Below are 546 nucleotides of genomic sequence, written 5' to 3' on the forward strand. Positions count from 1 at the left end.
TTGTTGAAGAAATCTGTTAACAGTGACTCACGTATTTACCGTGTGTTATCCTACGTGTATATTTGCACTGGCTTGATGAAAGGGAATGGAGGAGAGGAGGAAAGTGAGGCGACAGAATAAGGGCAGAAGGAAGAAGAGAGAGTTAGGGAGAGAAAGAAGAAGACCAAGGAGTGAGGGAAAGGAATAAATTCTGGAAGGTAGAAAGGAGAGGGGAAAGGGAGGAAGACAAGTCAGAGGAAGAGACGTGGATGGGAGGAAGAGGAATGAAAGAAAGTAAGAGGAAGAGATGTAAAGAGAGAGGGAGAACAAGAAGAATGAGAGGAAATTAGACAACGCATGGAGAGTCAGTGAAATAGATGAATATAAAAGGGGAAATGGGAACATCAGAGAAAGAGACCGAGAGAAGAGGCACAGGGGAGGAAGAGCAACAAGCAAATAAGTCGTAGTGAGAGAAGGAATTACAAAAATTGTTTGGTTCCAGGAAAGAAAGAAATGGAGAAAACGGAAATAGAAGCACGTGGGAAGAAGAAACAGAGCCAAAATAGT

General features: G+C 42.7%; 1 protein-coding gene across 1 annotated transcript in view; it reads left to right on the forward strand.

Moving 5' to 3' along the window:
* Positions 1-546, forward strand: part of LOC119591165 (small G protein signaling modulator 1-like) — a gene marked incomplete at its 3' end in the record, with an annotated part of 183,708 nt that overhangs the window by 68,889 nt on the left and 114,273 nt on the right.

The sequence above is a fragment of the Penaeus monodon genome, chromosome 28, assembly GCF_015228065.2.
Source record: "Penaeus monodon isolate SGIC_2016 chromosome 28, NSTDA_Pmon_1, whole genome shotgun sequence".
Lineage (NCBI taxonomy): Eukaryota > Metazoa > Arthropoda > Malacostraca > Decapoda > Penaeidae > Penaeus > Penaeus monodon.